This window comes from Grampus griseus (assembly GCF_964374135.1).
Source record: "Grampus griseus genome assembly, chromosome: 10".
Taxonomy (NCBI): Eukaryota; Metazoa; Chordata; class Mammalia; order Artiodactyla; family Delphinidae; genus Grampus; species Grampus griseus.
This window is the reverse complement of record NC_139004.1, coordinates 59,362,398-59,378,075: the sequence shown is the minus strand read 5'-3', so window position 1 is coordinate 59,378,075 and position 15,678 is coordinate 59,362,398. Positions and strand designations below refer to the sequence as shown.

At 45.1% G+C, this 15,678-nt stretch overlaps 1 long non-coding RNA gene across 1 annotated transcript in view; it reads left to right on the top strand.

Annotated features, from left to right (window-relative positions):
* LOC309827824 overlaps positions 1-15,250 on the top strand; it is a 40,241-nt gene extending 24,991 nt beyond the window's left edge. Inside the window, exons 2-3 of the long non-coding RNA XR_014297253.1 lie at positions 14,345-14,443; positions 15,154-15,250. This is a non-coding gene — a long non-coding RNA (uncharacterized lncRNA). The remainder of the gene's footprint in view (positions 1-14,344; positions 14,444-15,153) is intronic.
* Positions 15,251-15,678: the final 428 nt, after the last annotated feature.

Sequence of the window (15,678 nt, the reverse complement as noted above, 5' to 3'; positions counted from 1 at the left end):
CTGTTCTCCATAGCGGCTGTTCCAATTCACATTCCCACCAGCAGTGCAAGAGTGTTCCCTTTTCTCCACACCCTCTCCAGCATTTATTGTTTCTAGATTTTTTGATGATGGCCATTCTGACTGGTGTGAGATGATATCTCATTGTAGTTTTGATTTGCATTTCTCTAATGATTAATGATGTTGAGCATTCTTTCATGTGTTTGTTGGCAGTCTGTATATCTTCTTTGGAGAAACGTCTATTTAGGTCTTCTGCCCTTTTTTAGATTGGGTTGTTTGTTGTTTTGTTATTGAGCTGCATGAGCTGTTTGTAAATTTTGGAGATTAATCCTTTGTCAGTTGCTTCATTTGCAAATATTTTCTCCCATTTTGAGGGTTGTCTTTTGGTCTTGTTTATGGTTTCCTTTGCTCTGCAAAAGCTTTGAAGTTTCATTAGGTCCCATTTGTTTATTTTTGTTTTTATTTCCATTTCCCTAGGAGGTGGGTCAAAAAGGATCTTGCTGTGATTTATGTCATAGAGTGTTCTGCCTATGTTTTCCTCTAAGAGTTTGATAGTTTCTGTCCTTACATTTAGGTCTTTAATCCATTTTGAGCTTATTTTTGTGTGTGGTGTTAGGGATTGATCTAATCTCATACTTTTACATGTAGCTGTCCAGTTTTCCCAGCACCACTTATTGAAGAGGCTGTCTTTTCTCCACTGTACATTCCTGCCTCCTTTATCAAAGATAAGGTGACCATATGTGCGTGGGTTTATCTCTGGGCTTTCTATCCTGTTCCATTGATCTATGTTTCTGTTTTTGTGCCAGTACCATACTGTCTTGATTACTGTAGCTTTATAGTATAGTCTGAAGTCAGGGAGCCTGATTCCTCCAGCTCTGTTTTTCGTTCTCAAGATTGCTTTGGCTATTCGGGGTCTTTTGTGTTTCCATACAAATTGTGAAATTTTTTGTTCTAGTTCTGTGAAAAATGCCAGTGGTAGTTTGATAGGGATTGCATTGAATCTGTAGATTGCTTTGGGTAGTAGAGTCATTTTTCACAATGTTGATTCTTCCAATCCAAGAACATGGTATATCTCTCCATCTATTTGTACCATCTTTAATTTCTTTCATCAGTGTCTTATAATTTTCTGCATACAGGTCTTTTATCTCCTTACGTAGGTTTATTCCTAGATATTTTATTCTTTTTGTTGCAATGGTAAATGGGAGTGTTTTCTTGATTTCACTTTCAGATTTTTCATCATTAGTGTATAGGAATGCCAGAGATTTCTGTGCATTAATTTTGTATCCTGCTACTTTACCAAATTCATTGATTAGCTCTAGTAGTTTTCTGGTAGCATCTTTAGGATTCTCTATGTATAGTATCATGTCATCTGCAAACAGTGACAGCTTTACTTCTTCTTTTCCGATTTGGATTCCTTTTATTTCCTTTTCTTCTCTGATTGCTGTGGCTAAAACCTCCAAAACTATGTTGAATAAGAGTGGTGAGAGTGGGCAACCTTGTCTTGTTCCTGATCTTAGTGGAAATTCTTCTTTCTTAATGATAACAGTGGATAACATTTATTGAGCATTTACATGGATTATAGCATTTTATCCTCACAGCCGACGCCCCCCCCAGAGGTGGGTTCATGGAAACCAATTGGAGGTTGCCCAGCCGGCAAGTAGTTTTCTGCTTACTTTCTCTGGCTAGAACTTCCAGGACAGTGTTAAAGAGAGGTGGCAAGAGTGGACGTCCTTGTCTTGTTCCTGATCATAGGGGAAAACATTCAGTCTTTCACTATTAAGTCTGATGTTGTCTGTACGTTTTTCATAGATGCTCTTTATCAGGTTGAGGAAGTTTCTTTTTATTCCCAATTTGTTGAATGTTTTGTCATGAAAGGTTGTTGAAATTTTGTGAAATGCATTTTCTGCATCTCTTGAGCTGGTCATATGGTCTTTGTCCTCTATTTTATTAATATGGTATATTACAATAAATGATTTTCAGAAATTGCCTCACTACGTTTTTATATTATTTTTCAGAACTGCCATTAAGTGAAAATACCTTTTCTTTTCAATGAAATAGACACTTCTTAAGAGAAATTGTGCTTGAAAAATTCTTTTTCATTGAACTAAAGTTGTCCTTTTTCTTTTGGAAAAAGAACCCATAAAAGTGATTGCTTCACAGTATATGTCCCAGACAAGGAATACAATTCTTAACTTGGATGGCGAAAGGGCTGTTCTACTCTCTAGGGCTGATTATGTATCCTTGCCACTGCTGTGATTACTGTCTTTAATATTGAAGTAGACCCTGACCTGTCATGGTCTGGAAGTGCTGCTAATTATACTGATCTCTTTGTCTCATCTTTTAAAAAGAATGATGATCCTGGGTTCTTATTACCAGAGGACGTTGGTCTCCTTTGTAAAGAATTCATTAGGAAGGATGCTTATGTGGAATTCGATCCTGGGAACTCTGCTTTACGGTTCTTGCTGACCTTTCCTCCCCTTTTGGGGTAAGGATTAGTGTATCGGTGGTTGTTATTGTGGGTTTATGGGCAGCAGCTTGGCAACCGTTTCATGGAGCTCAGCTGTCTCATTTTTTTTTTTTTGGCTGTATGCGGGCCTCTCACTGTTGTGGCCTCTCCCGTTGCGGAGCACAGGCTCCGGACGCGCAGGCTCAGCGGCCATGGCTCATGGGCCCAGCCGCTCCACGGCATGTGGGATCTTCCCGGACCGGGGCAGCATGAACCCGTGTCCCCTGCATTGGCAGGCGGACTCCCAACCACTGCGCCACCAGGGAAGCCCTAAGCTGTCTCATTTTGTCTTTGCTTTTAGTTCTCCTCGTGCCTGTCCTCTTCTCTCCCCTCTATCTCGCCCCTCTCCTCCTGTCTTTCCCCATTTCTCTTCCTCCTGTCTCCTCCCCGTGGCCTCTCCTGCTGGTCCCTCCTTCATCCCTCCTCCTCTCCCTAGTTCCCTCCTCCTGACCCCTGCCCTCTCCCTTCCCCCTTTGTCTTGGGAATCCTTTGTCCTTGCTCTGACCCCAGCACCCCTGTAACTGCTCCAAACCCCCAGCCCTGTGGGCGAATCTCTCCAGCTTTAGATGGATGTTGTCTTTGGCTCTTTGCCTGTGGGTTTTACCAACGCGAGCCCCTGTGTCCTGTTTTCTCCATGGAGGTGGGGAGTAAAGGGGATCCCAGTGTCCATGGTCTCAGACAGGCTGTGTCTGCAAGGTCTGGCCGTTTCTGAGCCAGTCCCTGGCTTTGCTCCCTGTGTCTCCGGTTCTCACACAGTGGCCTGCTGAGGGAACAGGAGCCCCTCCCTGCTCCTTCCCCAGGGGACTGGGATTTGGAAGAGGACAATGCTTTGGCCTCTTAGAGCTCTTGATAACTTGATGGACAGCCTTCTTCCTGGCCCTTTAAAATGCCTTTGGTTAGTGGGAGGCTGTATAGTTTAAATAAAACAAAATGATGACTGTGATCATAGTTTAGTGTTTTGAAAATGGAAACGCGAGTGTTCCTTGCCGTCTGGTTGTGATTCTTTGTGCTGATCTCCGGAAGTGGATTGGTATGGGATGAAAAGTGTTGCCCGTGACCAGCTAGTTCTCTTGACTTGCTGGAGTCCAGGTGTCCCTGTCCCCTGGCTTGGGTACAAACCCACCTTTCAGGTGGCCCCAGGCACTGGGTTGTTGTAGATTGTGGACCATAACACTGATGCTGGAATTTTAAAATACTGCTTTTTCATTACTACAGTGTCTTCCTCCCTCACCCCCATCTACTCTTAAGCCCGTTTTTTTTTTGTAAAAAAAACCTTTTTATTTTATATTAGAGTATAGCCAATTAACAGTGTTGTGATAGTTTTTTATTTTATATTGGAGTATAGTCGATTAACAATGTTGTGATAGTTTCAGGTGCAGAGCAAAGTGACTCAACCATACATATGGCTGAGAATGTATCCATTCTCCCCCAGATTCCCCTCCCATCCAGGCTCAGGCTGTTTTTTTTTTTTTTTTTAAAGGTCGTTTGCATCTCATTTGTGTTATGTGGAAGGAGTTTTCTCTGTGTAAGAGGGCAACTTTCCTAGAAAGTAGAGTCGATAAATTGGATCTGCCAGTACAAGTTTCGTCTTGCGGTGCCAAGAGCTTGGGCTCTGGGGCCAGACCGCCCAGGTTCTAGCCCCCTCTACCCCTTGCCAGCCGTGTGATCATTTCCTAAGCTTCTAAAGTTGCGGTCTCCCGCTCAGTAGGACTGAGATGGGGTGCTTTGTTCATCAGGTAGTGAGGGTGAGGGGAGGTGCTACAGGTTCAGTGCTTATTAATAAATGCTATCTATTAGTTATAACAAATATTTAGTAGCAAAGGTCAGCTGGTCAGCCACTGAAACAGCTATGAGCCTGCTGCCAGTTTTCTTTCTGGGCTCTGTTTTTTCACTTGAATTACATGATTTCTCTGGATTTTTAAGTTAGCTCCGTTTAAGAAACTCAAGCCATAAAACCAGTTTCCTTGAAGAAAATAAAATCTTTACCAGCTGATGCCTGTGTGTTTCTTTAAAAAGATTTCCTGTGACAAAGCAAGAGAGTGGCACGGACATATATACACTACCAAACGTAAAATACATAGCTAGTGGGAAGCAGCTGCATAGCACAGGGAGATCAGCTCAGTGCTTTGTGACCACCTAGAGGGGTGGGATAGGGAGGGTGGGAGGGAGGGAGACGCAAGAGGGAAGAGATATGGGAACATATGTATATGTATAACTGAGTCACTTTGTTATAAAGCAGAAACTTGCACACCATTGTAAAGCAATTATACTCCAATAAAGATATAAAAAAAAAGATTTCCTGTAAGATGTGGCAATTTTGAAATGTGATGATTAAAATTTCTCAAAGCAGAAACCTATTGCTACCATAAACTTCTGCTCATGAGAACACACTTTATAGTATATTTTATCTCTATAAATGTATACCTTTTCATTTTATAATCTTATTTAGAAGCTGGACTCATCTTCACTTACAGGAAACCCACTGTGGAAACTGTTCCAGGGTAGAAGTTTTAAAGGTAGAATCACATTGTTATTTAATTCATTTAAACAAAAGGTGAAGTTTCTCTGTGAGGTTGGGTAGTCATGGGTCTAATCTGGGATAAGGAAGATCAGATACCCTTTGCCTAATGCTAACGCTTAAAGTGAAGATGGGGCCTCTGAGGCCCCTGGATTCTCCATTCGCTGCCGTGGTTGGGCCCCAGACTGGGACCCAGATCTCAGCCCAGCCTGCGGTGTTCTGTGATCCCGAGGACTTGGCATGTGTTTTCCACTTAGCCGAGGCTCCTTCACCTGCAAGGGCTGGAAATCAGGCCGTTGTGCTTAATAAATTGGAACACTGCACAGTGTACTCTTTATTTAGACGTTCTTCAGAATTGTCATAATGGCCCGTTACATATAAAGGTAATTTAAAAAATCTGTTTGTTGGAGCTTTTTGGTTGCGTGAACTTCAGGTAATTGAACAATTTAGTATATAAGCAGAGCACTTGTGCCTGCACACCTCTGAACCTGCAGAGGTTGGCCCTCTTTTCCTCCCTCCCTCCCTCCTGTACCAGGCTGGTATCTGAGCCAGTAATGTGTGTTCGGGGGCAGTGGTCTCCCAACTGAGTGGCAAACAGATAAAAACTGGGGACTCACTTGGGTAGCGTTGCATCACTGGAAGTGTTGTGTTTTGGCTGAGCAACTGTTACAGTTTTTTTGTTTTTTAAAAAAATTTATTTTATTATTATTTTATTTTTGGCTGCGTTGAGTCTTTGTCGCTGCACGCGGGCTTTCTCTAGTTACAGCGAGCGGAGGCTACTCTTTGTTGCGGTGTGTGGGCTTCTCATTGCGGTGGCTCCTCTTGTTGTGGAGCACGGGCTCTAGGCGCGCGGGCTTCTGTAGTTGTGGCACGTGGGCTCAGTAATTGTGGCACGTGGGCTCAGTAATTGTGGCATGTGGGCTCAGTAGTTGTGACACACGGGCTTAGTTGCTCCGTGGCATGTGGGATCTTCCCGGACCAGGGCTCCAGCCCGTGTCGCCTGCATTGGCAGGCGGATTCTTAACCACTGCGCCACCAGGGAAGTCCAGCTGTTACAGTTTTATTTCTTTTTATTGATTCAGATCTGCCATAGAGCACATCTGGGGGAAAAAAAAATCACACGTAAGTTTTGCACTAATCTGGAACTCCTAAGAGCCCCTCAGAAGGCCATAGCTTAGGAAGGCAGGCTGGAGTTAGGTGGCTCCACCGGCAGGTGTGGGTTCTGGTTGGTTGCTTCTGTGCTGCCTTGCCTGGCTGCTTGTACAAGACCTTCCTGCTCTGGAGGAGTTTGTGGCTCAGCTGACTGGCCAGGAGGATAAACCAGCTCTTGCTGGAGTTCCCACTCCTGCGAAGATGGAATTCAGAGGATGTCTACTGCATGCTTGGAGCCCGTCTAACGGGGGGAAGATGGGTCAGTGTGTTCACAGTTGTTATGCTTGGATTTAGGCTAGAAGGTGCAGTGTCTGCTGCAATTTATAGTACTTGTTTTGGGAGGAAGAAATAGAAATGTTTTCCCTTAAAACTAACTGCCAATCATAAATCCATAAAGCACCAATGGGTCATATTTCTGGTGCTCATTGAGTAGTTTTCTCCTCGTTCCCAGTACATGTATGCTTTTTGATTGTCAATTCTGAACACTGTGAGTTTTGGTATTTTCTGAGGGTCTTAAAATAACTTTATTTCTTGTTCATCAGGATCGCCTTTTCCCCCTTCTATTCCTGTGTTCCCTCCTGCCTGGCAACACCCCAGTGACTTATTTGGAGACCTTTTTGTGATTTGCAGCTGCGCTATGGCCTCGTGATACGATAGCTTACTTAGCGCGTGCCCAGTTTTTGAATTATTAGATCTGCAGTTTCCGTCAGAAGCAGGGAGTAATCATTGAAGTCCAAACTCACAAGAATTTAAAGGAGGTTACAGAGCAAAAACGCTCCACCCCAGGTAGGGCTCTGAGGGGCATGGCATCAGCCCTGTGCTGGAGTTCAGTGTGTTGGTGTCTTAGGGATGCGTCTGGCTTGAAATTAACCTTTTGGTTTAGAACAGTGGCCCTCCTGCTGGTCCCCAGCCAGCAGCATCAGCTAACCTGGGAGCTTGTCTGAAATGCAAATTCTCGGGCCTTACTCCAGACCACAGAAACTCAGGCTTGGGACCCAGCAAACTGTGTTTTCGCAAGCCCTCCAGAAGGTTCTAGTGCACGCTAACTCGTTCAGATGATCTTGTAGACACACACAGAAAAGTCAGTTGTTGTGGGTTTGGGGTTTAGTCCCAGAAAACTTGGAAAGCTATCCCCCTAGGGAGCCATCATCTCACCTGAGGCTTCCTGAGGGAAATGTCCCTGCAGCGTCACTGCTTAAGGCTGCTTATGCCATTGTGGAGCAATTTCAGCCTCTGATTTGGGAAAGTAGCCAAGTGGACCCAAAGCATGATTAAATCTGGAAGGAAAAAATAACTTGTCTTGTTGTACATGATGTGAAGAAATAACAAGGTCTGTGTGTGTGGATACTAGTGATAACAGCAGTTGGCATTCTGGGGGTTCCTTCCAGTCTTTATTCTGTGTGCATATGCTTATGAGATGTGTGTTTAACCTGGCTGAGCTCACACTGTATGCATTGTTCTCCCTTGTCTCTCTCTGACCCTCCCCCCCCCCATCATGCAAGAGCCGCGGACACCAGTGTGCTAAGGACTGGGGTGGTGAGGGGCCTCAGGATTTGAGTTCCCATTGTCAGAGTTCCCTGCATCCTAAGCAAATCGGGGGCCAGGTGCACAGGCCCTCAAGAAGTCATTTTCCCATGGCATTTGGTGGTGTTGGTGTGCCTGGCTCCTCTCAAGCCTTCTGTTAAGGGGGAAAGGCAGGGGGAGCCGGCTGACCGGCCACTCCACTGCCATTTAGATTCCCTGACTCTGCAAGCTGGCTGAATGTTGCTTTTTCATGTGCTGCCTGGAATAAAGCCGTCGGATTCTTTCCTCGCGAACAATGGCTGTTTTTATGAGTTCTTGCTTCTCCCAGGCAATGCCCCATACAATGAAATCTTTTCTTTTCCATTTGTTTAAGCTGGTGGACCTTATGGACCCCATCTGCTTGACTTTTAGTGGACGTTTACAGTTTGTGTAGTGTGATAGCTGAGCTCATCCTTTGCACCTAGAGAAAGAAAAGGTGGATGATGACCACCCCCCAACCGCCCATCCCTGAAAAAAAAAAAACCAAAAAAAAAAAACCCAAACACTCTGCGAGAGAGAAAATGCCACAGTCCCATTCAGAATTAGGGATCACGTTGGTGGCGAAGGAAGAGGGTAAAAGAGGACCCTTGGGGCAAGTGGCTGCTTTCGAGGGTCCTGCTAAGCCTCTCCTCTCCGTGAGGGAGCTGGGTGCACTCTGCTTGGCCCCCTTCTGTGGTGTGGTCTCCTTTCCTCCTGGACCCGGGTGAAGACTGGAGAAATGCTGTCAGAAGAGCCACCGCCTCCCCGCCGCCACCCCCAGGATCCAGGCCCACAGGAGCCCTGGCAGGGGCCTGCTCTGAGCCAAGTTCACACTGACCCTGCTTGACCTGGCTGGGCAGGTAGAGCAGGCCTCAACTGGCCCGAGCAAAGAGGTTCTCCAAATCCAGGGACACTGCCTTCCCTGCCTCCTTGATTTGTCTTTCCTGAGAGAAATGAGACCCAGCCCCTGTCTGCTGAGGGTCCCCTGTGCCTTTTCCATGACCAGCAATGGATTTACTGCTCGTCTCACACAGGTGGGAACCAAAATCTCTCTCCCTGAAGACAGCCTACTCTACCCTGACACTTAGGTAAGCTGTGACAGAGATATTGGGAAAGGTCTGCTTTCAGTTTTTGTAGAATTTTCTCTAAACACTTGGGCTCTTCCTGAATCTTACCTCTGTTCTCTAAGACTGGTTTTGTGGGTGTTGAGGATACGGGGGAGGCAGACACCTGTCCTTAGGAAGCTGACGTTGGGGTGTGTGTGTGTGTGTCTGTGTATGTGTGTGGAACTTGTGTGTCTATAATAGTAACAGTAGTAGGGGCTTCCCTGGTGGCGCAGTGGTTGAGAATCTGCCTGCCAATGCAGGGGACGCGGGTTCGAGCCCTGGTCTGGGAAGATCCCACATGCCGCGGAGCAACTAGGCCCGTGAGCCACAACTACTGAGCCTGCGCGTCGGGAGCCCGTGCTCTGCAACGAGAGGCCGCGACAGTGAGAGACCCGTGCACCGCGATGAAGAGTGGCCCCCGCTCACCGCAACTAGAGAAAGCCCACGCACAGAAACGAAGACCCAACATAGCCCCCCCCCAAAAAAAAAAATTAGTAACAGTAGCTGCTGTTTATTGAGGGCTCATATGTGCCAGTTACTGCGCTGAGCACTGAGTCAGCGTGATCAATGAATCAATCCCGTGGAGTGAATGACCTCCTTCAGCCTTCCCTTTGGCTACAGGGTCAGGCCTGGCTGGCTTCATGGCCCATGCTGCTGTCCTGCCTTGTCCTGGCCCCCAGCCTGGTACAGCCAGATACCTGCTGCACAGTGAGAGCCTTGCAGGCCAGAATCCGGAGCTTGGGTTTTATTTAAGCAATGATGAGAAGCTGTGGGTAGGTTTAAGCAGGAGTGTCTGAAATAACTCACCCCAGGTCACCTGCTCACCAGTTGTACAGCCAGTCCCACTCCTCACCTAGTGGCTGGAAGAAGCAGCATTATATCGGAAGACTCCATTATTTCCTATCAAAATGGCCTTCTGCTGTTTTATCACCATCATACCTGTTCCCAGCATGGTTGAACTGTTTGGAAGGGAATGTTACAATTTATGCATGGTGCTAAGTGGAGGTGACTTGGTTATTTTATTCACTGAAGCAGATACAGCCAAGTCAGCAAGAGGTCAGTCATTCCCTTTGACTTTTAGTGGACAGACTAATCATTGACGTGATTATCTTTGAGCATTTGTTCATAATATGTCAACTGTGCATACCCAAAGCCATAGACTCATGGAAAAATGTTTATTTTTCACATTGTCATATAGCGAAATAGACTTTTTTCTTTTGGCATCCACTTCTGTGAATTTTAATACATGTATAGAGTTGTGTGACCACCACCAGGATACGGAATAGTTTCATCACTCCAAATTGTGCCTATCCCTTTATTGTCACCCCTTCCCATAGACTTTAACAGCTTTAAAAAAATGGTTCTATTGAGATAGAACTCACATACCATACAATTCACCCCTTTAAAGTGTAGAATTCACTGGTTTTTAGTGTATTCACAGAGTTGTACAGCCATCACCATAATCAATTTTAAACACTTGCATCACCCCAAAAAGAAACCCCGTACTCATCACCACTTCCTCCATATTTCCCCCAATCCTCCAGCCCCAGGCAACCACTAATCTGCTTTGTTTCCTTGGATTTGCCTATTCCGGACATTTCACATAAATAGAATCATATAATATATGGTCCTTTGTGTCTGGCTCCTTTCACTTAGCATGATGTTTTCGAGGTTCATCCATGTTCTAGCATGGATCAGTACTTTATTCCCTTTTATTGCCATATAATATTCCCTGTGTGGATATATACCACATTGTGTTTATCCATTTATCAGTTAATGAACTTTTGGATTGTTTCCACTTTTTGGCTCCTATGAATAATGTTGCTACGAACATTCATAGGCAAGATTTTGTGTGGACATATATTTTCATTTCTCTTGGGTAGATGGGAAGGAGTGGAATTGCTAGATCATATGGTGACTTTTTGAGGAACTGCCAGACTGCTTTCCAGAGTGGTTGCACCCTTTTACATTTTCCCACAAGCAGTGTATGAGGGTTCCAGCACTTGTTATTATCTTTTTTTTATTTTAAAAACAATTTGTTTTTATTTTGATTAATTTATTAATTTATTTATTGGCTGTGTTGGGTCTTCGTTGCTGCGCACAGGCTTTCTCTAGTTGCGGCAAGCGGGGGCTACTTTTCATTGCCGTGTGCGGGCTTCTCATTGTGATGGCTTCTCTTGTTGTGGAGCACGGGCTCTAGAGCACAGGCTCAGTAGTTGTGGCGCATGGGCTTAGTTGCTCCACGGCATGTGGGATCTTCCCGGACCAGGGCTCGAACCTGTGTCCCCTGCCTTGGCAGGCAGATTCTTAACCACTGTGCCACCAGGGAAGTACCTTATTATTATTTTCTGATTTTAGTTATCCCAGAGGGTATGAATTGGTGTCTCACTGTGGTTTTGATTTGCGTTTCCCTGATGTCTGTTGATGTTGGGCGCCTTTTCATGTGCCTGTTGGCCATTTGTGTCATGCAAACCTTTGAAATGATTTTGTTTAATTGAAATATACCTGGGGTTAGGTATCCTGCAATAAATGCTTACCATATTTCAACATAAATAGAAATATACCCTTTTCTCTTGTATCATTGATTTTTAAAATTATAGATAGTATATCTGTTAACTGACATTAGTTTGTTTAACCCAGGTGAATGTTAGAAATTGTAAAATCAAAAGCATTCTTTTTTGTTCTATTCACTCAGAAATCTTGTAGAAGCAAGGTAAGAAATCCTGCTTTTTAACGTCCCAAATGCAACATAATAGTATGTGTTTTTCGTATCTTAAGCTTTAACTGTGTGCCACATGAGGATACAACATGGAGTACTTGGGATGTTTTTTTTTTTTGAAAATCACAGTGCTTACTTTTTTCTGGCCTTAATTGTAATAATAGACTGCTCTATATCCTTTCTAATATACTTCAACATCAACTTTTCTGTTTCCAGTACTTGGGTTTTAAAAATAAGAATCTCATGTGAGAGACAAAGTTAAGTACCAAAATTGCCTCAGTTGGAGGAGCCAGTTTGATACGGATTTGAGCCAACCTGTAACCTGAGTCACGCACAGCTGCTATTAATAGGATGGGGCCTGGTGAAGGGCACCTTCTGCTGCCTCAACCGATTCAGATTAAGCAGCTTCCCAGCCAGCAGTGACCATGGAGATGGGAAGTGGGGCACTGGTGCATTTTACGATGCAGTAATTAAAATCACTCTGAAACCAGTAAATTACTCTTTGGTATTTAGACTGCCTGGGATATCCAGTGCTACTTTGAATATCAGAGAAATGGAATATTCTTATGCAAATGTGGCTCTACCATAAGCTCCTGGAGGGCTAGAATCCAATTCTGGGCAAGAGTTTTCAAGACACAGACTGTCAGCAGATTCACAGTCGTGCTGCTTGAATGAATGAAGGAGCAAATGAATGATGGGAGTAGCAGAAACCGATTGCCAATTCACATATCCGTCTTCTACTACCCTTTCCTCTTTCCTAACAGAATCCGGATTTTGTTCCACTCTTTAGCCTCCTGCTTTGCCACACCTGGAGCTGGGGGAGGGGGAGGCATGAGCAGGCATTGACTGGTCCAGGCCCATCACCGTGGTCCCATCCCTTCCCACCTCTTCACCCCCCCTTCCCCTATCCCCCCACCTCTTCGCCCCCATTTCCCCCACCCTCCACCCCCAGTGACCATCACCCCCATACCCTCCATCCCCCCACCCTCTCCCCACCACCCCCCGCCATGGTTTTGACACGGGCCGTTGCAATTAGGACCAGTCTGCTTCGGTCTCCTGAGGAAGGTTCTTGTGGGTAAGAAGGAGACATGTGAATACTGCCCCTCTGCTTCCCCTGCGCATTGTCACGTCTTGATGTTTGTTGTCCCTTTGCGTTTGGGAGAGTGGAGGCAGAGGCACCGACAGTGTGGGAAGGCTTAGGAACATAATAAGCAGTTGACTGCCTGTCCTGCAGGTGGGACTCCGCTTAGCAATCTCACTAGTGTATAGCTGCAGCCTGCCATCGGGGAGGGGGGGAAACGTCTTAATGTCAACACTAAACAGCCACAGAATGTCAGGTGTGTTTTGCAGTCCTTTGGGGACCTGATCAGCTTCATCTCCTTATGCAGAAGGAACCTTTGGAAACTGGAATGATATGCTTCAAGGCTTCAAGTTGACCTAAAGTTTATTTATTTATTAAAAAAACCCTCTATTATGGTATAATTTTAGATTTACAAAAAATTTGCAAAAAGAGTGCAGAGAGTTCCCACACACCCTTGATCCATCTTCCCCTGATGTTAACACGTTACATACCCATCGACCTTCAGTGGTGGGTTTATGTGTACATATGCAGGCAGTTAGAGACATATGTGCGTGCGTGCGCGCGCGCACACACACACACACACACACACACACACACACACACACACACACACACAGAGCGTGAGAGAGGCAGCTCTGTTATCTGTCAGTCCTTTGATAGCTCATCACCCTCACACCTCCTGGTTACAGCATGGACTCTGGCCATGGCAAGAGCAGGCAAGGAGCTACTCTGAAGCTGCAGTTCCAAAGCGGGAGATATGGGGAGAACAAGCAGCTGTCTGGAGAGCTCTGGGTATCATGTGAACTCAACGCCACTGGAACTTTATTTAGTAGAAGATTGGCCTGAGATCCTTAATATAGACATCCCAGCTATCATGTGAGAATTCCATTCCGCTCAAGTACAAATACAAGGGAATCTGGGAATGTTCGCTTTTCTCATGCTAAGTCATCTCACTTCTTTTCCATCTCGTTTCTGACTCAGAAGACCAACAATATGCATCCATTTATTAATTTATGGATCAGGAGCAACAAGTCCGAAGCATCCATCCTTCCATCCATCCGTTTGCCTAGATTTTAACTTTATTCAGTAGTATTTTGCTCTGGAAGTAATCCAGATTGCTTTGGAAGGGGACATTCAATCCAAATGATGACAGCCATTGGCACTCACTCTGGGGCTTAGGAGGGAACGCACGCCCTTCTAACGCCGTCCCCCCAGAACGCAGCTGTCTCTCCTGGAGACTGGGACAGCTGCTCTGGCCAGGGCCACACCGCTGTGGCAGAAGGGGACGATGAAATTGCAAGAGGGGCCATGGCTGAGATCCTGCTCGTGTGGGTGCTGCGGGAAAATCCTACAGCGGACAAGGTTTTGACAGTGGACAAATCACTCAGCTTCTAATCTGTCTACTTTCCTGTGGATGAATGGAATCTTCTGAAAGCTGGAGTAGAACGCTGCCAGCTACATAGAAATCTCTTATTTTCTTAGAGGACTATTGGTATTACAAAGCACTGCCCTATTAGGGGAGATGCAAACAAAGTACTTTAATGCTTTAAATTCCTTTTGGCTAAGAATAGATTTTTTGAATACTTTGTTTTTCCCTATCAGGGCCAATTTTAGAAAAGTAAAGCTTGCACTCCCATGTTAAAAAAATTCCAGTTACGCCTTTAGCATTAAAAAATGTATCTATATACTTGTCTCAGAGACTGTTTTTTGTTTAACCTTTCAGAAGCTACAAAACCAGCTTAACTACAATACGATTATACTGCTGTGCCACTGAACAGACTTTCTATTTGAGTAATCACACTTCTGAGGCTTGCTTACTTCGGTATGTTTTTTCTTTTCGCTGACCATGTATGCTTACTTGTTTGTGAAAAACCATCTGTGTCCATACTGTCTATATGCCTTAAAACAAGATATTTTGCTATTGAGGAAGAGCAAAACAGGGCCAGGTCTCTAACAAAGACAGTTCAGTCTGCTGCGAAATACAATTTTCATCAGTGAAGGTTCCATTTCATTGGGAAACAGTGGTGGACAGTCCTTCTGTCCTGCCAGCTAGATTTCCCTGGGACCCCCCTCTGGAGGAGTTGTTCTCCAGGCGCTGCAGGCTAGAACTAAGGCATGTTTTTCTTACTGAGGGAAGGGGCTGTGCACTTTCACGCATAGCCCTTCCTACAACCGCCTCAGAAGATGAATGGCATTTTCTCTACGTTTTAGATGAAGAAGGTAACCTCAGAAAGTTGAAGAAACTCAGGGCACATGGTTAGTGAGAAAAGTCAGAATTCCAGGCCTGATTTTCCAGTCCGAAATCCAACACTCATTCTCCTAGCCCAGGGCTCGACAAATTAAGTCCTGTAGGTCAACTCCATCCCCCTCCAACCTGTTGTTGTATATAAACTTTTATTGGAACACAGCCATACCCATTTGTTTGCATATTATCTACGGCTGCTTTCCTGCTGCTGCGGCAGAGTTGAATAGTTGTGACAGAGACCATATTGCTTTCAAAGCCTGAGATATTCACTCTCTTTTCTTTTATAGAAAAAATTTGGCAACTCTTGTCCTTGACCATAGCCGAAGAAGCATTAAGGTTCTTTGTGGAATCAGACTTTTCTTGCAGGAAAGACTTGGTGACTTTGTGAGTTCTTACTCTTTTGATGTGGACCGTTTTTGAAGTCTTTATTGAATTTGTTACAATTGTGCTTCTGTTTTATGTTTTGGTTTTTTGGCTGCGAGGCATGTGGGATCTTAGCTCCCCCTGCATTGGAAGGCGAAGTCTTAACCACTGGACCACCAGGGAAGTCCCAAGTTCTTACTCTCTTGTGAGCCATATGGTGAACGAAGAGAAAGCAGGCAGGGGCAGCACAGCTGTACCTTATTGTCCGAGGGGAACGATGCTGTCTTTACATATAGGAGTTTATACAAATCTGGGCTGGGCTCCAGATTCTTGCCACACTCCTGTGGAGAGGTGGAGTCTGTTTCTCTTCCCCTTGAATCTGGGCTGGCCTTGGGACTTACTGTTACCGGTAGACTGTGGCAGAAGTGACACTGTGTAACTCTCAAGAC